We start from the raw sequence: 23,468 nt of genomic DNA, 5'->3' as shown, positions 1-23,468 counted from the left end.
CGCAAGTGCTGCTCATGTTACATGTACATGTATGAACTCATTGGAATGTATTTACCAATCAATTCAGACCACTATGTGGCGCTTAGCTACTATACATTGATGCCTGTGTTGCATGTGCACATATTTATGTGTGTGTGAAGATATATGAAATTATATTTATTGCAATGTTTTTTCTTCTATGTGGTTTCTGTTATTGACATGTTTTATACAATTTTTTATGATTAATAAAAATGTACTTCCATGTAACCTACCTCCACAAGGTCTATAGCCGCATTCAAAGTCCCAAATTCCCCATTGTATTCTTTGAAACAGGGATCGAGGCTCACTATATATGTGCCTCATTTAGAGTCCCAAATCTCCCCCCTTTCCTCCTCTGTGTTTCCAGGACATGTCTCTGGGTCCCCATCCCTTCTAATCTAACCCATGTATCCTCTATGTTCTCTAGACAGGTCTCTGGGCCTCTATCCTTTCTAATCTAACCCATGTATCCTCTGTGTTTTCCTGGATATGTCTCTGGGTCTGCATCCCTTCTAATCTATCCCATGTATCCTCTGTGTACTCTGGACATGTCTCTGGGCCTTCATCCCTTATAATCTAACCCATGTATCTTCTGTGTTCCCTGGACATGTTTCTGGGCCTTCATCCCTTATAATCTAACCCATGTATCGCCTGTGTTCCCTGGACATGTTTCTGGGCCTTCATCCCTTATAATCTAACCCATGTATCCTCTATGTTCTCTGGACATGTGCCTGGGCCTCCGTCCTTTCTAATCTAACCTATGTATCCTCTGTGCTCCCTGAACATGTCTCTGGGCCTCCATCCCTTTTAATCTTACAGGGGTAACTCTGCGAACCCTGATGTAAAGGGGAACACTGATGTAAAGGCAATGCTGCAGACCCTGATGTAAGTGGGAACTCTGATGTAAATGGGAATGCAGTGGACTCTGATATAAGGTGGTCTCTGGTGACCAGAGCACCCCTTACATCAGAGTTTCTCATTAGATCATGCTCTGCAGCATTTTCCTTTACATCTGAGTTCCCTTGCACTGCAAGGAGGAATCCTGCAGACTCTGATGTAAAGGGTAATGCCGGGAACTGTGATATGGGGGGGGGGGGGGGGACTCTGGTGGCCAGAGACCACCTTCTGCAGAGTGAATATAGTAAGGTAAGGGGGGGGTTACTGATATAAGGGTAAACCTTTATATCAGTGCCCCCTTACATTATTGTATTCACTCCCCCCTTACATCAGTGACCCCCCTCAGACTGGCCTGACGGCGCTGTCACTGACCTCCTCTCAGGTGCACTGTGCAGGGCTCAGTTAGGTGGCTCCAAGTTGGTGGCTCTGGTTTTATTCTATAGGCTCTTCTTCACAGTCCATACACGTCTGACTCCTCCCGTAATCCCCATTCCAGTGGCACTCTCACTCTTGATTCCTCTCCAGACTTCCCCTCAGACTGCAGACATGATAAAAGACAAGAGATAGTCAGAGATTACAGACATGATACAAGAGATGGTTAGAAGAAAAAAAAGGGGAAAGAAGGAAACTAAAGCTCATCCAGAAAAAGTCCTACAAGAATAGGTCTCAGGGATGTGTGTGAAATAATATACTCATCGCTAATTATAACGACCTGCAAAGAGTTATATTGATTGGTAACCGTTACCTGGAAATTTTTAATTTAAGGCTCCAGGATAGTGATCCTCTGAATAAAAAGGCATATACACAAAAAAACGGGAAAAGAATTCCCAAAAGTATTCTTGAAAGAGGATTCGTAGGTTTTTAGGGACTAATAATCTTTATTAAATATCCACAAAAATTGAAAAATATATACATGTAGTATGAAATCAGAATAAAAATACCCTCCTCCAAAACATTTAATTAAAATTAAGACAAAAAGGTCTTAAATGAGACACCGGTGTCCACCACAATCAGCCATACACAACTATCATCCATCCCATCCAAACGAATCAACTCAACAAGAAGGGGGGATTCTAATATAGACTGCGCTTAACCAGTGAGGGTGTATGAAGCCACTACACTGATTCTACAAAGCAATTGGATAATAGGTGGCCTACAGAAATCCTACTGTTGCTGAGAGTTCATAGGTTCCGTTCAGAAAAAAGAGAATGTTAGTTATAATTTCTTGGATCTTCACTCGGGCATGTTTAAGTGATGGAAGGCAGATGCAGAGAGAAGTTCATTCATGAAATACTCGGCCAAGACACATTAATTAGATAATTATCAGATGTATGAGTGTGGATCGCAAAAGGACATTAAAGGGTAACATCGGTCAAGGAAGCAAAACGGTTTTTATGCAATAGATATTTTCCCCTTTTGATTAGGGGGAACTGATACAGCTCACCGTTTAGACGTCTTGCTCCATATGTTTGCTTTCCTTATATTGTAAGTCCATAGATGCGGTCCAATCACTCAACGATGAAACCACTAGGAAGTCAAAATGGGATCATCAGTGAAGGTTCTGAGGAGAGTCTTTGTTACATAGATAGATAGTATTCCTCTTCAGAAGTTCCTCCAGACAGGTTATCCTAAATTGGTGTCTCAGATGTCTCTGTGTGTCATACATAAGCTACAGAGTTGTCCTAGTTCAGATCTGCCCGATTGATCCGTAAGATGCTAGATACCGAGGATATCATCTGAAACGGAACTCGGAGTGGATAGATAGGGTTCACCGTGTGGGTGGACAGTTCGGTGCTCACACCACTGAAGACATGTGAGTGTCTTGCTTGCTTACATGTTTCGCTTGTAAACCAAGCTTCCTCAGAGCATGCGCAGTTGTCAAAGATGTATCATTAAGTATCCATGAAGTTAATTAGATAACTAGAAATCAGTGTGGATACCTTGTTTATACTGCGGCTAATTCGACATCTAGTCTCACATCATACAGACATAACTTTCACCCAGTGTATTCACCCATTGCCAGAATACTTTGCATATTAGGTGTATATTAACTATTAAGCCTATTTTGAATAAAGCAATAGTTTTAATGTCACAAACCCTAGATCCTATTAATAGCCAAATAGTATCAAAATAGTTACCCAGCCAAAAGCAAACAAATATAAATGAAAAAATAAAAAAATAGAAATAAACATGAAAGTAAATATAAAGATAAAAACTAAGCTAGGTCCGAGTTCAGTCAAGAAAAAAAAAAAAACAGACAAAGGTCCTACAGTTCAAAGTGCCCAATCCCCAAACATAACTGGATCAATATTATCAAAGAACATAATAACAAAAATAATCATATATATATATACATAAATAGCTAGGGCAGACAGTCAGAAGATAGATGTCTTATTAGATTAAACTGAAGATGTTCCTAAAACGGGTGTGTGTTATCGAGATATTAGACATAACATACACCTCAAATTCAAAGAAAGTAGTGCACATATCATAGAATTCCATATGGTAAGAAGTTAGATCACATTAATCAAATTTATTACTGTTATAAAAATACTGACAGGTTGCATTTGTTGTTTAACCCTGTCGGCTGCATACTTCTCGGGTTGAAGATCCACATTTTTTCCTTCTGATATAATATCTTGTCAAAATCACCTCTTGGAGGTAGATTGAGTCTATAGATTCCTTTACACTTAAGGCCAGTTGGTTTCCCTCCATGGGCTTTCAAAAAATGTAATGACAATGGACGTTCATCGTCTTTTTGGATCATGCTCTGGACATGTTCGTATTTTAAGCTGTCTCTTTGTCTTGCCCACGTAGTTCAACCCACATGGGCAAGTTAACATATATATAACACGGTCTGTAAAACAATTGATTGTTTAACAGACCGTTGTTGATCTTATACTGTTTGCTACCGTCAGAATAGGTGAACATGTCTGTTGTTTCTACATATTTGCAGATGTGGCATCTGCCACATGGAAACATGCCTTTAAGTGGAGGGAGATCAGTAAGCCAGCTGTGTTTTTTAGGTCTGTGATATTCGGAGTGAAACAGCTTGTACTTCAGATTGGGGGCTCTTCTGGCCGTCAGTAGGGGTCTGTCTCTGACAAAGTCACCCAGGATAGGGGCCTCATCTAGAATGTGCCAATGGTGGCTAAGAATTTTTTTGATCTGTTCCCACTGTGCTCCATATTGGGTGATTATCCTTATCGGAGTTGATTTTGTATTTTTTCGAGTATCTAGTCCACTGTTGGCCAGAAGTTCCCCCCCTCTCCGTCCGAAGGGCTCTTTTCTTTGCCCTTCTGATGGAGGTATGGGAATACCCCCTGTCCCGAAACCTTCCATATAGCTCACGTGATTCATTTTTAAAGTCATCCATGTCTGAACAGTTTCTCCTGATAGGGAGAAACTGACCAACGGGAATCCCCTGTATGAGTGACTTTGGGTGGTGACTTGTGGCCAATAGCAGTGTTTTCGCCGCAGTTCCTTTTCTGAAAGTTTTTGTCCTTAGTTTCTCATCCTTCACATAGATAGTGAGATCCAAAAAGGGCAGGGCCACCAAAATCACAGGAGAAGGTCAAGCGGATGTTTCGATCATTGCCATTGAGTTCATCAATGAATAAAAGTAGATCTTGGGGTGACCCCCCCATACCATAAACACGTCATCACGTCATAAACACAAGCAACAGTGGCTGAGGTACATCGACGAGGGGTAAACTAGGTACTTTTCCCAAAGTCCAAAATGTAGGCATGCATAGGAGGGAGCCCAGGGGGCTCCTATTGCCGTGCCTCTGATCTGCTGATAGTTGATGCCCAGAAACTGAAAGCAATTGTGTTCAAGCATGAATTTCAGGGTATCCACAATGAATTCATTTTGTGCGGAAAGCAAAGGGCATTTGGATTCAAGGAAATGGTGGACCGCCTTGAGGCCCCAATCATAATGCGTAATTGAGGTATACAGTGATTCTACGTCGATTCCCACGAGTAGGGCCTGTGGTGGAAGAGTGAAATTCTCAAGACTGCATAGAACATCACGCGTGTCCTGTACAAAGGATGGAAGATCTTGCACTAGCTCTTTTATCAATGTATCCACATATTTTCCAATTCTTTCTAAAGGGCCTTTAATGGCCGAAACAATTCGCCTTCCTGGTGGTCTGGACATGGACTTATGAAGCTTAGGGATCGTATAAAAAGTCAGGGTGTTAAATTCACAGACAGTCAGATAGTCACATTCTTTTCGTGTAATGAGGTGTTCTTCTAGGGCAAAGCTCAGTTTAAAGTTCAAATCTACTACAATCTCCTGAAAGGGATTGGATGAGAGCCTCCGATATGTGGTTTCATCTTGTAAGAGGTGTAGTGTTTCTCCCTCATACAGGGTCTGTGAAAGTAGGACATTATTGCCCCCCTTATCACTGCTTTTAATTATAATATCAGTGGCCTCCTCCGGTTCCTTACAAGGCCTCCGCTCTTCTTTAGTTAGGTTATCTATCCCTCTCCTCTGCCAGTCTACTTTAGACAGATCCTGTTTAACCTGTTCTAAGAAGAGACTAATCCACTTGTGTTTCGATAGTGGAGGCATTTTTAGAGATCTAATTGATAGATTGGATCTACATGGGTTGGTTTATAACTGGGTAGGGGATTCTGTATCAGAGTCAAAGTCAGGGTTTTCCTGCAGAAGGGCTACTAGGGCATCCAGAGATTTCCGTTCTTCTCTGCTATAATCAGCCGGGGTTTCTTCCGTGTGTTTTCGTTCAGAATGCCAATATCTAAAGATGACTTTCTGCAGGAAAAGACTGACGTCCTTAAACACCTCAAATTCATTCATCACCGCCTTTGGTGAGAATGATAGACCCTTCTTTAGTAGGGAAATATGATGCTGATTGAGGGGAAAGTCCGTAAGGTTAACCACCCTCATGTCCTGACCACAGTCAGTAGTGGGGTCAGTATTAGAATTGTGTGGGTCACCAGTTATGTTTGCCTCTGTCGTGGTCTGAGTTCCCTTTGGCTTTACCCTTCTTCTTTTTCTTTTCCCTGCTGGATGGTCTGTGGTCGGGAGTTTGACCTCCCCCGAGGGGCAGGCTTGTGATTTTCGCTGTCCTCTCCCTTCTCTAAAAAAATAACAGACTTATCCCGATATTCAGTTTCATTGTCCGTATATTTCACGGACAGTGTTAGATTTGTTCCTCCTGCCTTTACGTGACCCACTTCTACCTCTAGAGATAGTGGGGTCAAAAATGTCTCCACTTTCCCAATCCAAAAGGTTTTGCTTAAATTTTTCCTGTTTACTGATTTTTAAGGTTTTTTGTATTTTTTCAACGTCTTTTTTCAGAAGTTCATTACTTTTCTGAAAATTAGGATCAGTTTTAAAAGGTTCCAATAATTGTACACTTCTATCAATTTCGTTTTTAATTTCATCAAGTTGTAATTGTTCTTCATCAACTATCATTTGTAAGATGACAAGCCCTCGTTCTAAACAACTTTTCTTCCACAATTCCAAGAATCGTGGGGTATGTAGATGGCCGGCAGGGATAACCCTTTCCCACAGGCCTCTTGGGATGACTTTATATTCAATATGGGATTTGAGGGATGAGATGTCCCACTTTCTATTGTTAATTAGTTAATTTTTTATGGTTCTTCAGCAATTTTTTCATGCAATCATCGCCGTCATTACTTACTGGCGGATTGCAGGAGAATGCTGATTGTATTTCCAAATCAATTTCCTCATCAATAAGATAGGCCATACCTCACCTCAATCCCACCGTATCCATTTGCAGTTATGAACCAGGAAATAGAATATGTTCAATATATATTCTGAGCAATGGGTGACTAACCACACTAAAACATAAAATAAATGGATTGGAGGAGTATATAAATGTGGATATGGAGAGCTAGTATCCTGAAGGGAAGTATGATCCCATGCATAAAATATGAAGAAAAAAAGGGGTAAGAAGGAAACTAAAGCTCATCCAGAAAAAGTACTACAAAGATAGGTTTAGGGATGTGTGTGAAATAATACACTCATCGCTAATTAGAACGACCTGTTATATTGATTGGTAACCGTTACCTGGAAATTTTTAGTTTAAGGCTCCAGGATAGTGATCCTCTGAATAAAAAGGCATATACAGTGGGGCAAAAAAGTATTTAGTCAGCCACCAATTGTGCGAGTTCTCCCACTTAAAAAGATGAGAGGCCTGTAATTGTCACCTGGATCCTGCAGTGCCAGATGTGTCCCCCTGCTTAAGCCAGTACATGTCTGGGCCCGTCTGAGGTTTTCTAGAGAGTATTTGGATGATCCAGAAGAGGATTGGGATAATGTCATATGGTCAGATGAAACCAAAGTAGAACTGTTTGGTAGAAACACAACTCGTCGTGTTTGGAGGAGAGAGAATGCTGAGTTGGAACCAAAGAACACCATACCTACTGTGAAGCATGGGGGTGGCAACATCATGCTTTGGGGCTGTTTCTCTCCAAAAGGAACAGGACGACTGATCCGTGTACCTGAAAGAATGAATGGGGCCATGTATCGTGAGATTTTGAGTGCAAACCTCCTCCCATCAGCAAAGGGCATTGAAGATGAAACATGGCTGGGTCTTTCAGCATGACAATGAACCCTAACACACCGCCCAGGAAATGAAGGAGTGGCTTCGTAAGAAGCATTTCAAGGTCCTGGAGTGGCCTAGCCAGTCTCCAGATCTCAACCCCATAGAAAACCTTTGGAGGGAGTTTGGGGGGAGGAAAGTCCGTGTTGCCCAGCGACAGCCCCAAAACATCACTGCTATAGAGGAGATCTGCATGGAGGAATGGGTCAACATACCAGCAACAGTGTGTGACAACCTTGTAAAGACTTACAGAAAACGTTTGACCTCTGTCATTGCCAACAAAGGATATATAACAAAGTATTGAGATGAACTTTTGATATTGACCAAATACTTATTTTCCACCATAATTTGCAAATACATTCTTTCAAAAATCACACAATGTGATTGTCTGGATTTGTTTCCACATTTTGTCTCTCATAGTTGAGGTATACCTATGATGACAATTACAGGCCTCTCTCATCTTTTTAAGTGGGGGAACTTGCACAATTGGTGGCTGACTAAATACTTTTTTGCCCCACTGTACATAAAAAAACCGGAAAAGAATTCCCAAAAGTATTCTTCAAAGAGGATTCTTAGGTTTTTAGGGACTAATAATTTTTATTAAATAAAGAAGAGATGGTTAGAGGCTGTGCACAGGATACAGGAGGTGGTTAGAGGATACGCACAGGATACAGGAGGTGGTCAGATGATGCGCACAGGATACTGGAGGAGATCAGAGGATGTGGAAATGGTACAGGTGGTGGTCAGAGGTACACTCGGGGTGATCAGGCAAAGCGGTGAGGTTGGCATACTCAGGGTGATCAGGTTCCTGTTCTTAGGGGAGGTAGGGTGCTGGTCCCCAGGGAAGATGGGGTCCCTAGGTGAGATGGAGTCTCCATTGCCAGGGGAGATGGGGTTCCTGTCTGTAGGCATGATAGGGTCCCCATCCCCAGGGGTGATGGGTCTCCATCCCTAGGGAAGATGGGGTCCCTTTCCCCAGGGGAGATAGGATGCCTGTCCCCAGGGGAGGTGGATGTCCCTGTCCCCAGGGCAGATGGGTGTCCCTGTTTCCAGGGGAGATAGGATGCATGTCCCCAGGCGAGAAGGGGTCCCTATCCTCAGGGGGAGATAGGGTCCTTGTCCCCAGGGGAGATGGGGGTCCCTATCCCCAGACACATGGCAGGCAGGGCGGTGAGGTTGGCACACTCAAGGTAATCAGGTTCCTGTTCTTAGGATATGTAGGGTCTTGGTCCCCAGGGGAGATGGGGTCCCTTTCCCCAGGGGAGATAGGGTCCTTGTCCCCAGGGGAGAAGAGGTCCCCTGAGTGTGTTTTGGATGCTTGGTTCCTCATATTGGATACTGGGATTGGGGTCCCCTAGACGCTGGGGACGATAGATGCTAGGAATACGGGTCCCCTTAGTGTTGGGGTGCTAGGTCACATGGGTCCCCTGGAAGTGGTAATGTCAAGTTCTGATGGACCTGATGAGTACTGTATATTGGGACTGGTAAAGTGATCTGCTTGTCCAATTATAAGCCAGTCACCCAGACACAGGCATCTGTAATTTTATTTGATTTATTTGCATAACTATGTTCACAGTCGCATTCATATCCACCACATTTTGCTACGTAAATTATTTTGGCAGTTAATCATGATAATTGCTTTGCATCTCGTCTGCCCGCCCTTCGTATCACACACTAAAAAAATCACATCAAATAGTCCAACTGGTATCGCAAAGCAATGAACACGATGAACTGGCAAGATAATGTACAGAACCATGTATTTGCATAATTATCGTCACACTTGCATACATATCCACACATACATTATTTTGCCACTCATCATGTTAATTGCTTTGCCATTCTACTGCTGCAATAGGCGTTTTAGTATTTGAATTTGGGATTATTTAATGTGTTAGGAAAGCCACACAGGCACGATGTGGCACTGAGAGGATTTGGTGTCGTTGATAGCTTTTACGTCGCAATCCGACATGAAGAAAAAAACCCTTCTTGTGCACGCGCTCACACATGCTCAGTACACGCGGTTGGACTTTTTGACAGGTTGGAGCGTTTGGCAGGACAACGGCACTCTCTGCACTGTGATTCACGATCAGCTGTTGTGACGGCGAGATGGAAGACATTTTTGTGTCAGATTGTGCCTCTCGCTGCCGAGGCGTGTTCATGTGAGGGTCGGTGAGGGGTGGATTTGTACATGATGGGGGCAGATTATTAAATGATGGCCAGTGCTGCAAAAGACATATTTTTCTGATAGAAAAACCCGCAAGCGTCCAGGAAGAATAGCAGAAAAAGATGTCTTTTGCAGCACTGACCATCATTTAATAATCCACCCCCATCTTAGCAGCACTGCCTATCATTTAATAATCCACCCCCATCATGTATAAATCTGCCCCTCACCGACATGAACATGCCTCTGCAGCGAAGGGCACAATCTGACACAAAAATTTCTTCCGTCAGCTATTATGTGCAGGCGCCGTCTCGCCGTCACAACAGCTGATCGTGAAATCAGCTGTTGCGCTGCGCATGCGCTGTTCATCCTGGGCACTTCTCGATAGCGGGCACTATCCGATAGAACACCGGCAGGCAGAGTGAACAGAGAGCCACAGACATAGGCACCTGTGTTCACATCCGCATGCGAGCCGCAGGACGCCTTGAATAACAAAGGAATGGCACAAACATACTTTAAAAAGATGGCAATAGCAAGCCGATTATTGGCAACTCCCACTAGCCAGCAGGCATCATCAGTCTAATAGGGCGTACACGCGGTCGGACTTTGTTCGGACATTCCGACAACAAAATCCATGGATTTTTTCCGACGGATGTTGGCTCAAACTTGTCTTGCATACACACGGTCACACAAAGTTGTCGGAAAATCCGATCGTTCTGAACGCGGTGACGCAAAACACGTACGTCGGGACTATAAAACGGGGCAGTGGCCAATAGCTTTCATCTCTTTATTTGTTCTGAGCATGCTTGGCACTTTGTCCGTCGGATTTGTGTACACACGATCGGAATTTCCGACAACGGATTTTGTTGTCGGAAAATTTTATCTCCTGCTCTCCAACTTTGTGTGTCGGAAAATCCGATGGAAAATGTCCGATGGAGCCCACACACGGTCGGAATTTCTGACAACACGCTCCGATCGGACATTTTCCATCGGAAAATCCGACCGTGTGTACGGAGCATAAATGTGTATAAATACCCCATAGTTTAAATCTAAGGACCTATCCACCCCCACAAGGGGGCAGCAGCCGGCAAACACATTTACACATAGTAGACCACACATCTATCATCTGGTTACGACAATTCAACATTACACATTTAAGCTAACAAAAAACACATACAAACGATTAATATTCCCTTTCCCTCCCCCCATAAATATGGCCACATATATCTCCCCACAATGTAACAAAGACAGTAGAATCAATTAATAAAAGAATAGTGAAGCATGATGTATACAAGTGAATAAATAGGTTGTTAACCAGTTCCAGGCCAGCCGCCGCAATTTTACTGCGACACAATGGCACGGGTGGGCGAAACGACGTTACCTTACGTTGGGTGCGCGGCCGCCTAGAGTGTGCCCGCCCCCTAGGCGGCCGAGACCATCGGATTTGTTTCAGAAACGATCAGTCTCCAGGCCCAGGCCATTTATTTCTGGCCTGGACCTGCTGATTGGTTCTGACGAATGAAATGCTTCCCCTGCCTGTGTTTACACTTACAGGCAGGGGAAGCATTTCATTCGTCAGAACCAAACACAGGCAGGGGAAGTGATGTCATCTCCCTCTCTGGAAATCTTTTCCATTCCAGAGAGAGGAGAGAGGACATCCAAACGTGAGTTGCACCAACACTACACTGACACAGTACACGAAGGCACACATTTCACCCCCCCCGATCACCCCCCCCAGTTAACCCCTTCACTCCCTGTCACTGTCACCCAGTGCAGTGTTCATATTTTTCTTTGATCACTGTACTGGTGTCATTTGTGACACTAATCAGCGTTTGGGTACTTAGTAGTAGGCCCAGATAGGTCTAGGGACCCCCCCAAAAATGATTTAACCACTTCATCATCGTATTAATGTCACGGGTGATGCTGGTTAGTTATTTTTTTATAGCGTCAGTGCACCCGCCGTACATTACCTAATAAAAGGTTTAACCCCCCGATCACCCAGCGGGTGATATCAATTAGGTTTTAGCATCAGTTAGGGTCGCTCCAGGCAGCGTCAGATTAGTGGCAGTAGCGCTAACACCCACGCACACACCATACACCTCCCTTAGTAGTATAGTGTCTGAACGGATCGATATCTTTGATCTGATCAGAACTATATTAGTGTCCCCAATAGTTGAGGGTCCCCAAAAAGGCAGCGTTAGCAGGATCAGGCAGATACCTGCTAGCACCTGCATTTAGCCCCTCCTCCCAGCCCAGCGCAGTATTAATCGTTCACTGTCACTGTTATGGAAATTTGGCTGTAAGCTATGCACACAGCCATATCTCATGTGCTAATAAGCACCCATTTCCGTCTTAATGATATAACATACCTTTTGATCGAATGTCTCCCCTCTGGTTCTCCATTCCCCAGTAAGCTGACATCACCACGCTCTTACGTTCTCATCCCAGCATGGCTGCCTTTTCTCAGCCAGCCAGCCCTTTTATTTCCAACATCACAAAAGCTATGACAAACAGGAAGTGATGGCTACAACAGCCAATCACTCCCTCAATACATAATGACATCACAGGAAATGAACAACACAGAGGAAATGACCATATAAGGATGTAACACAGGATGTGAATACAGAAACCCTTCCAACAGGGTTAAATACAGAACCAAAGACATGTATACATTCAAATAGAAATACAGTAGTGACGTGTGCAGACGGTGGTGTGCAAAACCATGCGGCAAGCACATGGCTTTGAACATGACCGTGTGCACACTCCCACTGTTACCAGTGATGCGAACCATACAAAACCATGGCTCAGTGAGCCATAATTTTCATATAGTTATGCTATAGTTCCCATGTACGCAGACATGTATGCTCGGAGTCATTAATGCAGTCGCCATGAGGTGGCCAGTCTCTTGGTGAGGCATAAACTAACATCCCTAAAAGAGCGACAGATCTGCCATGTCCACAGGAAGGTTTTCGCAGCCAATGGTCTTCCACCAACTTCTGTATGTGCGAATACGCTCACATGTGCACATTACAGCAAAACCGACACTGGGGGACATTTGACAACACACATTTATAAATGCACACACCATACACCTCCCTTAGTAGTATAGTGTCTGAATGGATCGATATCTTTGTTCTGATCAGAACTATATTAGTGTCCCCAATAGTTTAGGGTTCCCAGAAACACAGCATTAGTGGGATCAGCCCAGATACCCGCTAGCACCTGCGTTTAGCCCCTCCTCCCAGCCCAGCCAAGTGCAGTATCAATCGTTCACTGTCACACACACTAAACACATAACTGCAGCATTCGCAGAGTCAGGCCTGATCCCTGCGAACGCTAACAGTTGTTTTTTGTAGCGTATGAAACAGTCGCTGACAGTCAGGAGCTCTTTTTCCTTTGAGTCTCACTACTGTACCAGTAAATTTAGAGACCAAAATATCAAATCGAAGGTACAGTAGTGAAGAGGCCTACACGTTTCTGAGCATGACAGATAGTGAAGAGGAAGTCACCCTTCTGTCATATTCAGGCTCAGAATACGAACCGGTAGACAGCAGTGGCACCCTGACAGATAGCTCTGACAACAGAGTAATGGTCCTTGCCAAGGGCAGGCATACCCGACCCCGTTCTTCTGCCGTTGTTGTGGTGCAAGAACCACAGTGCTCTCGTATGGAGCAGAGAGCTAGTACTAGTGCCGCTCATCCTTCTGGTGAACTGCAAGCGGCCTAGTACATCCTGGTGGTACATCCAGCACTGCAGTAACACTTGGTGACATGGCAAGTCCCATAAGTGCAGTTCAAGCTGGTGAGGTGGCTAGCACAACTAGTGTCCTGCAGCCACCAAGAAGACAAAGACAGGCCTGTCGAGCCCATAGTGCCCTTTCTGCTGCATTTGCCAATCCGAATTGGGAGCCTACCACTTCTGCAGCACCCGTACCGCCCCCATTCACTGGCCAACTCAGAATTCAGGTGGAAACAGTTGATTTTATGTCACTTGATTTTTTTTGCTGTTTTTCTCGGAATATCTCTATAGATCTTTTGTGGACCAAAGCAATTTGTATGCCGGTCAATTCATCACCGCTAATCCCCAGTTAATCCTTGCCAGAGATTGGAGACCTATTACGGTCTCCGAATTTAAGACCTTCCTGGGCTTATCCCTCCTCATCTGCATAACTAAAAAAAGTGAGTTGTGGTCATATTGGTCCACTGACCCAATTCACCATATGCCCTTGTTCTCTGCCTCCATAAACAGGACACGATACGAGTAGATCTTGCGGTTCATGCATTTCAATGACAATGAACTCTGTCGTACTCGGGTGACCCTGAATACGATCGGCTCTACAAAATTCGGCCCCTCGTAAATCACTTCAACCAGCAGTTTGCAGCCTTGTTTACTCCCAATCAAGTTGTCTGCATCGATGAGTCCCTGATTACATTTTTTGGCCGCTTCTTATTCAAACAGTATCTTCCCAGCAAGCGTGCCAGATATGGGGTCAAGGTGTATAAGCTCTGTGACAGGGCAATAGGCTATACATATAGTTTTATGGTTTACGAGGGAAGAGATAGTTACATAGAGCCGGAGAACTGCCCAGACTACATAGGGAGTGCTGGTAAGATTGTGTGGGACTTGGTGTCACCCTTATTCAGAAAGGGGTACCACTTGTATGTGGACAATTGTTACACAAGCGTGACATTTTTTAGTCACTTGTTTGATCATGGAATTGGCGCATGAGGCACAGTGCAATCTAATCGCTGGGGCTTACCCCAGCGGCTTGTAGATTCCCGTCTTAGGCTGGGGGAGAGAGCCTGCTTGAGATGTAATAATTTGCTAACTGTGAAGTGGAGGGATAATAAGAATGTTTTCGTTCTGTCCTCCCTTCACGCAGACACGACGGTCCAAATTCAAACGGTGACTGGTGTTGTGGAGAAACCCCTCTGTATCCACGAATACAACCTTAACATGGAAGGGGTGGACCACAACAGCCAGTTGTTGGCGCTGTTCCTAATTGCCTGTAAGGCCAGACGCTGGTATAAAAAAGTGTCTGTATATTTATTCCAATTGGCTCTGGTGAATGCTTATGTGCTATACCAAGCCGTAGGTCGAACTGGATCCTTCCTTAAATTCCAGGAAGAGATCATCACAGCCCTTCTGTTTCCAGACGGTGCTGTGGCCCAACTTCCCAATCCAAATGCAGTGAGCCGGCTGCATGAGAAGCATTTTATGTTATTATTTTATGTTCTCCCTGGTACCCCTACCCACAAAAATCCCCAAAGAAGATGTCGTGTCTGCAGAAAATGCGGAAATAGGCTTGACACCGCTTTTATTGTCTCTCCTCTCGCTACCAACCTGGTCTTTGCATTGGTGAATATTTTGAACACTACCACACACTAGTGGAGTATTAGTTCAGAGTACAGCATTGCACAGTCCTAGGGCACACTTACACAGGGTCTCGAAAGATGAGATGGCCGTCACATTTTGAGAGACCCTATTCTGGAAAGTTTACAGCTTAAAGTTTATATAAAAGTGCAAAAAAAATACAAAAACGCAAAAACACAAAAAAAAGCCCAAAATAGTTGTGGTTTTATTTTTCTTCTCTCTCTATTGTTCTCTCTCTTATGTTTGCTCTCTATTGTCTGCTCTCTATTGTTCTCTCTCTATTGTTACTGTATTTTAGAACTGTAATGTTTTATTTTTACTATGTTTTATTGTTTGTTTTGTGGGTATGGTATGTCTTACTTTTATACTGTAATGTTAATTTGTTTTATTAACCATCATTTGCTTAGCAGGTACGCCATTCAGCTGCAGCACAGGTTTATTTATTCTGACAGTGTAACAGACCGTCGCACACTCCGCTTGAGTGCTTCCGTCAGTATACCACTTCCTCCCAGTCTTATTCTAGATATCAGGTATTCCAACCGCTCAAAACAAGACGAGACTTGCTTAGCTGCTAACATGGACTGTTTTTACTAGAACCAAAATTACAAGTCTTTATATACAGTTAAAGAGGAGGTTCCCCCCTCCTGCTCATATTACTCTAACAATACAAACAGTGATCTCCCCCCCTCCTCAGCCTAGTAGGCAACAAACTATAGTATGAGTAGACTGTCCGACTCCCACCCAGTTCTAGAGGCCAATGTGATCAGCTCACTCAACTAACACGTGGAGTTCAGAATCAAACAAACCAAGAATAGTCTTTACATATATCCTGGGAGATATTGTGGATAAATATTACTGTCCCATTTTAAGCAATCCAAGACATACCCTCCCAGTCACTGTAATGGATGTAATCATGGTGAACTGTCTATTCCAATACCTGCTTTATATACCCAACATATACAAACTCAGCTTCTATGTTTTTTAAGCCTTAAGACATTTACAGATATTCTGCAAAGCTCAAAGCTTGCTTAGGAACTGGACTGACTACAAAGAGTTAATCAAAATGTTCACGCCTGCTTCCCAGAATACATTCAGAATATAACAGCATAACACAATGGAGCAAGAGCAAGAGAATGCTGCAAAAACAATTATTCACTTCTGCAAATGTGCATCAGCTGAAAGCCAAAATTTTGTCACATATTTGAATTTTTATATTTGTGGTTTGTATGCACCATTCTTGTTGACGTATCTCAATCTTCAATGGAATTGTATAAAAGTCTTGAGAAGCAGAAATATTAAACAGAAACTAATTTGACTCTGCACTAAGCAGTCTCAGTGTGAGCTTACTTGAAGCATGCATGCTTTTGTATTCAACAATCTGATTAGGGGTAGATCTAATAATATCGGAACTTTTGTTCTGAATCCAAAAAATTTTGGCGCTCGAACGTGGGGCTTGAGGCTAGGATCCCAAGGGATAGTCGATCCAGAAGGGACCGGGACAAGCCAACACGGAGAGACAGGATATGGAGACTGGTCACCTCTAAAAACGGTAAGACACTTTTGATACCTCGTATATCTAGTCTACTGTTTATCCTGTACCCGTGGCTGGTCAACCCCTGTGCCCATATCGGCTTCCTGCGGCCCTCAAAGACAGGTATATATCTTGCCTCGAGTCTGTTGATATAATAAGGAACCTGCAATTATATCTACCGCCTGTTTTGTTGATCGATCTTGTGTTTTGTGGCGGCTGTTGGGAATGAGGGATTGCTTATATAGTCACGGATGAAATTAGTTGATGTGGTTTAAACTTCTCCTGGGGAATAGGGACCAGGAGGGGGGGGTCAGGACGTGGTTAAACTTCTCCTGGGGGAAATAATTGTGCGGCAAAGCATGGGTACAAGGAAGCACGGATAACCAGGAGGGGGCATCAGGAATACACCCAGCGGTGGCGTGGGGATCCCGTGAGATCTGATCAATCCTGTATTTCTCTATGGCTGTCACACATCTTGTTGCTTGTTGTTGGTCACATTTTGTTGGTGGTGGTAATGTCATGTCCTAATTGTGTTTGTGGTCTGTTATTTGGGATACATGAAGAGGGCTGGGGGTTGATTGAAGTGGTAGAGCCAGGATATAGGGCTGAGTCTCTTGGTTACAAACCCCTACTGTCACATACTGCGCATTTATTGGTGTTTAGATTGAATGTGCATTATCCAGTGAAAATTGTTGGCAAGTCATTGGGGGTCATCGAGGCTCAAGCTAGAATAACAGGACACGCAGCCGAAAGGTGCCCCTTGCAACCTGAACAACCGGAAGGGTTAGAAGAAAGGGAAAAAGACAGAGTGAGAAGTTTGGGCTTTGAGTTGGAACATAGTAGCAATCAATGTAGCATTTTAATTAAATAATTTATCTATAGGATGTCTTGAATATTTCTGAATATTTCAGGCAGAGTCTGACTTTAGTTGTAATTGCTTACCCTTGCATTATTGAAGCTAAAAGGAGTTTCTCTAATAACAGTAAATGTAGCAAATGTGCTATATTTATGCAAATGGTTTTAATTGTGTTAAAGCTGTATCAATACTTGGGGAGTTTAAAATGTTCAATTTCAATATTTAAGAGTATTATAAATAAAGAGGAAGTTTATGTATTCTGGGTGTTATGCCAGAAGAACAAAAGAGGAAGTGCTTTCCTTGCTTAAATCTATGTGCTAGATTTAGGCCTCATTCACATCTGAGCATTTTGTAGTCTAAAAAAAAAAAAAAAAAAAAACAATTATTCTGTATGGAGATGTATTCATATCTCCACTCTAAAACGCCTGAAGCCAATATGTGTACAAGAGGTCACACAAGGAAAGGCGAATCTGTTGAGAAATATCACAATAGAATAGCACAAAAGTTTACTGATTTGGGTTTTAGCATACTGAGCGACCAAAGCGCACAGATACATGTTAGCTGCCGCATTTATTTCAGGTCTTAAAGAGTCAATCCAAAAGGGTCTGAGTATAGAGTAATGGAACTTGAGATGTTATTAGTAGTTATTAGGTCCAGAAACCTCACGGAGCAGTAGAGAGTAGCTCCTCTCTTTATGGCCTCTGGCACACCCTATCTGCGCCCACTGGTACCAACTCCACGTGTCTGCTACAACTGCGGAAGACCCGGCCACTTCAGAAGGGAATACCGAAGCCCCTTGAAATTCACCCACAGTCAACCAAGCCCCAACCTTGGTCCACATGAAAGTGCTCAGTACCGGAGACATAACACCCCACCTCGCCTACCACCTTTCCGGATCACATGGACCTTCTCCACAAGGATTCAGGCAAGCCCGTGTCACCTGCCCGCTACACCTGGACTATTATGCCACAAGGTGCCCAGAACTCCCCCTCCCAATTCGCCAAGGCAATGGCCCTCATTCTGGACACCTGGATGAAGTTACACCCAGATATTGTACTCCTTCAGTATGTAGATGACCTCCTGCTTGTGCGATACCCTTGGTGATGCCTCAATCTTCTACGAAAGCCTCCTCCACTACCTGGCTGAGCAAGGATGCAAGGCCTTAAAGCAAAAAGTCCAGAGAGAAGGTGATTTTCCTAGGCCTCTGCATCTCCCAAGGCACCTGACATCTCACTGAAGAAAGAGTTGCTGCAATCAAGGGCATCCCTTTGCCTCAAGGTCAAAATCCCCTTCACGCCTTTCTAGGATTAATCTCCTACTGCCGTTCTTGCATCCCTGTTCCAGAAGCCTCCCTTTCAATGCATGAATGCCCTTCATGATGCCCTGAAATCTGACCCTTTCCTGCTTTCACCAGAAGTTGTGGACAATTTTGAAACTCTGAAGGAGATCCTCTCAACAGCCCTTTGGGCCTCCCAGACTATGGAAAGACTTTCAAACGGTTTGTCTCAGAGAGTACCAAGTACAGCCCAAACACCTGTCCCCAGCAAGACACCTCCTCAGACTCCAGTGTGCCTTGCTTCTCCCTGATAACATCACCGTACTCCCATGTGATACCCTTAACCCATCCACTCTGCTTCCTCTTCTCAAGGGGGGAATCTCTTTGGAGAATAATCCTCATCTCACCGCTCATGAATGCTTGGACTGCGTTACCCCTGGAATGGCTGGGCCGCATTACTGTCGTTCAAAGTGATGACAGTACTTGAGAATCCTGACTTGACAATTTTTGTGGAAGGTTCCAGGTATGCAGACAGTACTGGACAGTACCACACAGGATACGCAGTGACCACTGAAGATACAGTTCTTCAAGCTTCAGCATTACCCTCCTCCATGTCTGCCCAGGAAGCAGAACTCTAGGCCCTAACTATGGCATGCAAATTGGCAGAAGGAAATTTTGGGATCATCTGGAAAACCAGAGGGTTCCTGACAGCAGCAGGAACACCTGTAAAACACAGTGCAGCTATCAAGGACTTAATGGATGCCGTACTCCTCCCAGCACAAGTGGCTATACTTAAGGTAAATACGCACGGAAAGCTGGTTTCCCAAGAAGCACAAGGCAATCACCCGGCAGATACCGCTGCAAAACAAGCTGCAGATTGAACGCGAGAAGTAGTCAACAGAGTGAATGCACCCATCCTGGATGACCCAATAGACACACCTGAAGAGACTGTACAAACCACTATGATTCTACAGGAGCAACAGGAGGCAGCTGACAAAGAAGAAAAAGAAGTGTGGATCAAAAAAGGAGCCACAGAAGTTGAAGGAATCATGGAATTAAACAAGAGACCGTGTCTGCCACGTCCCGTCACCAACATGACAGCAAAAACCACAGCTAAAAGACTTTTAACAGAAATAGTGTGCAGATATGGTGTCCCAGAGGTCATAGAGAGTGATCAGGGGCTGGCTTTCACGGCCTCAGTGGCCAAGGAAATATGGGCAGCTTTGGGGGTCACACTAGCTTTCCACACCCCATACCATCCTCAGAGCAGTGGGAAGGTGGAAAGATTGAATGGCACAATAAAATCTAGAATGCTAAGAATGTCTCAGGAAACGGGAATGAGTTGGCCAGACAACCTACACATTGCCTTATTCAGTGTTAGGTACACTCCAAGGGGAAACCATGGTCTGTCACCCTATGGGATATTGTTTGGTTCAGCCCCCAGACTAGGTTGTTATTTCCCACAACAGTTGCAGCTCCAGTCTGATGTATTAACTGATTGTGACTGCTTTATCTTGAGAATTAACCATTCGGAAGTGTTTTCTTCCATTCCAGATCCTGAGCTAGATAAGGCCACACACAAGCTGGTTTCCAGTGATTGGGTCCTGATAAAAAAGTTTGTGAGAAAGCACACTCTTGAACCCAGATATGATGGTCCTTTCCAGGTTCTCCTAACAACTGCCATATTAGTCAAAGTGGCCGGGAAGAACACGTGGACACACGCCTCCCACTGCAAGAAAGTCCCTGTACCTGAGGAAGAGGCCAGGGGGACAAAATGATTCTGTATATCCTTTCCATAATAATCATTGCCCAGGCGCAAGAGGTAGCCATCAAACAAAAAGATGGTATGACCCAGTTCTGGTATAACTCATCCAATACACATGTTGCTACTTTTATATCCTCTTATGAACAGATAATTCCAGGTACTATGTACAAGACCCGGACCTGGGATGAAGCAGTAAGACCCATGACTGTGTATGTATGCATCACTGACACCTATTGGGGTAACAACTGTGATTCCTGGGGAGCAGTGGGTTGGAACACTGGGGGTACAAACGTGAAAACGCCCAAAATAGAAAAGACAAAAATGAGAAGTCACTCTTAGATAGAATGACAATCAGCTAACACACAGATCAGCCTTACACCAAAGAGTTCAGGCTGACTATTGGGAATCCTAGTCCAGAAGACAGTGGGAACTATGTTCTGGGCCTATGGTGGGGAAGTGGGTATCCCGGTTTTAGAAAGCCTTTCCAATTGAAAGATATGTTCAATAACCCAGAGTGGGGAGTTCCCCAATCCACATCTAGCTCAAACCCCCTAAGGCCCCATATACAGACATTAACCACTTGCTTACTGGGCACTTAAACCCCCCTCCTGCCCAAACCAATTTTCAGCTTTCAGCGCTGTCACACTTTGAATAACAATTGCGCGGTCATACAACACTGTACCCAAATGAAATTTTTATCATTTTTTTCCCCAAAAATAAGCTTTCTTTTGGTGGTATTTAATCACAGTTGGGATTTTTATTTTTTGCTAAACAAAAAAAGATGGAAAATTTTGAAAAAAAAAAATCATGTTTAATAGTTTGTTATAAAATTTTGCAAACAGGTAATTTTTCTCCTTCATTGATATGCGCTGATGAGGCGGCACTGGTGGGCACTGATAGGCTGCACTGATGGGCACGGATAGGCACAGTTAAGGCGGCACTGATAGGCACAGTTAAGGCAGCACTGATGGGGACAGATAAGGCGGTACTGATGGCTACTGATGGGCGCTGATGGGTGGCACGGATGGGTGGCACGGATGGGTGGCACTGATAGGTACCACTGATGGGGGGCACTGATGGGCAGTGATGGGTGGCACTGATGGGCACTGCTGTGCAGCACTGTTGTGGCATTGATGTGGGCGCTGATGGGTGGCACTGTGGGCACTGATGGGTGGCACTGAGCATTAATGGATGGCACTGTGAGCACTGATGGGTGAGGCTGGTGGGCACTGGTAAGCGGCACTGCTCCCTTTTCTTAGGTGTCACTGGCAGGGAGCAGATGATCGCCATGATCGGGACTGATGTCCCTTCTCACGGCCGCCGGTGATCGGCTGTTTTTTTTCCTCCTCACGCTGTCAGCGCGAGGAGAAAAAATAGCCGATTACCGGCTCTGTTTACATCACATGATCAGCTGTCATTGGCTGACAGCTGATCATATGGTAAGGGGTCGGGACCAACCCCTTACTCTGATCTGTGATCAGGCGAGTCTCATAGACTCACTGATCACCGAGCGCACCGCGCGCGCCCTGCAGGGGGCGCACAGGCCGCTCGTGCACGGGACGACGTCAATAGACGTCGTCCCAGCAATGTAGATCTGTGCTGTTGCCGTCATTTGGTAATAGCGCGGATATGAAGCGGTTAAAGGACATGGTTAAAGGTGACCATAGCAGAACCTACCTTTGAGGATACTATGGCTGCAAAAACTGGGTCTTGTACTATGTACAAGACCCGGACCTGGGATGAAGCAGTAATGACTGTATGTATGCGTCACTATTTGGGGTAACAACTGTGATTCCTGGGGAGCAGTGGGTTGAAACACTGTGGGTACAAATGTGAAAACGCCCAAAATAGAAAAGACAAAAATGGGAAGTCACTTTTAGATAGAATGACAACAAACACACAGATCAGCCTTACACCAAAGAGTTCAGGCTGACCATTGGGAATCCTAGCCCAGAAGACAGTGGGACCTATGCTCTAGGCCTATGGTGGGGAAGTGGGTATCCCAGTTTTAGAAAGCCTTTCCAATTGAAAGATATGTTTAATAACCCAGAGTGGGGAGTTCCCCAATCCACATCTAGCTCAAACCCCCTGAGGCCCCATATACAGACATTAAAGGACATGGTGGCCATAGCAGAACCTACCTTTGAGGATACTATGGCTGCAGAAACCGGGTTCTCAGATGTCAACTTGTGGCTCGAGTGGATGAGGTACAGTGCAGGGAAACACAATAAGACCAATTGCTCTGTGTGTGGGGGAGCTAGACCACACTTAGGAATGGTACCCCTAAACATACCCCGAGAACATGAGACATGTTTCCACAGCCTATTTACCAACACAACCATTGACCACTCCCTGTGTGAACATTGGAAGAAGGAATATCCCATAGTTACCAAGACCCCCAAGCCAGGAGAAGGTATCACCATATATCCTGGCAATTACATATGCTATGCACGGTATCTGGGAGTGGGGAAACCTCTTGGGAATTTCACTAAGGGTTACTGTGGATCTTATAGTGAGGTGTCTGCAGATCTGGTGCAAAATCAAGTTCAGTCTTTGGGAGACGTGTACTGAATCTGCGGAGGTATGAAAATTAGAAGCAGATTGACAGGACAGTGGACAGGAGAATGTGCATTGGCCAAGGTCATAATGCCTCTACATATTCTCTCGGAGAACCCAAGGCCAAATACAAACAACACACCCCGACCTAACAGGAGGCGTAGGAGTGCCCCAGCAGGAAGCTTTGACCCTCATGTATACATAGATGCCATAGGGGTCCCTAGAGGGGTCCCAGATGAGTTCAAAGCAAGAGACCAAGTAGCAGCAGGATTTGAGTCCCTGATCCCCATCATCACTGTAAACAAGAATGTAGACTGGATAAATTACATCTACTACAACCAACAAAGGTTTGGTAATTACACCAGAGATGCACTCCGAGGTTTAGCTGAACAACTAGAAGCCGCTTCACATATGACCTTCCAAAACCGTATGACCTTAG

This window comes from Aquarana catesbeiana, linkage group LG01 (assembly GCF_042186555.1).
Source record: "Aquarana catesbeiana isolate 2022-GZ linkage group LG01, ASM4218655v1, whole genome shotgun sequence".
Classification (NCBI taxonomy): domain Eukaryota; kingdom Metazoa; phylum Chordata; class Amphibia; order Anura; family Ranidae; genus Aquarana; species Aquarana catesbeiana.
This window is presented reverse-complemented; position numbering follows the sequence as displayed.